General features: G+C 43.2%; 1 pseudogene; it reads right to left on the bottom strand.

Moving 5' to 3' along the window:
- Positions 1 to 479: 479 nt before the first annotated feature.
- Positions 480 to 598, bottom strand: LOC126249944 (5S ribosomal RNA; annotated as a pseudogene).
- Between the last annotated feature and the right edge of the window lie 226 nt (positions 599 to 824).

The raw sequence follows: 824 nt of genomic DNA, 5'->3' as shown, positions 1-824 counted from the left end.
ATGACTACCTCTCCTACAATCACAACCAAGAATTAAATTGAAAGAGCGAATTACAATGTAGCTGCATCTGGGCTGTGATCAAAAGTATCCCAAATATTTATCGAAAAATACATCAGAGTGTCTGAATTGAGTAAAACATGACAAACTAGGTCTGCATTACTAATTTCCAAAACCTCTTTTATGGACTGCACCAATCGCATCTGTAAATTTCATTCAAAGCTTTATTTCATTTGCTAGGAAATACTGGAACGAGTATATAACAAACAGACAAACGCCTTCCGTGCAGGCCTTGAAGGCCGAACGGTGCCGACTGGCCGCCGTGTCACCCTCAGACCGGAGGAGTCACTGGATGCAGATACAGAGGGGCATGTGGTCAGCACATTGTTCTCCTGGGCGTTGTCAGTTTTCGTGACTGGTGTGGCTACTTCCAAATCAGGTAGCTCCTCATTTGGCCTCACCAGAGCTGAGTGCACCTCACTTCGCAACAGCACTCGGCAGACCCGGACAGTCACCCATCCAAGTGCTAGCCAAGCCCAACAGCGCTTAACTTCGGTGATTTAACGGGAACTGGTGTTGCCACTGTGGCAAGGCCGTTGGCGCATATAATATATACTCTGTTAATAATTTAAAAAAACGACGTCTTCTTATAAAATGCAATACTTAATTAGCAATTGGCGTACATGGCTGTCGAACCTAAGTTTTATTTTAAATACTATTCCACAAAACCTAAAACCGTAATGTAAAATCGAATGCTAATGTAACAAATGGCTTCACTGGCAAAAATGGCAAAAGTTTTCTCTTCGTGCTGCAAGTTGCTTACGGTC

This window comes from Schistocerca nitens, chromosome 3 (assembly GCF_023898315.1).
Source record: "Schistocerca nitens isolate TAMUIC-IGC-003100 chromosome 3, iqSchNite1.1, whole genome shotgun sequence".
NCBI lineage: Eukaryota > Metazoa > Arthropoda > Insecta > Orthoptera > Acrididae > Schistocerca > Schistocerca nitens.
Note: the sequence above shows the minus strand (reverse complement) of the source record. Positions and strands in the feature narration are given on the sequence as shown.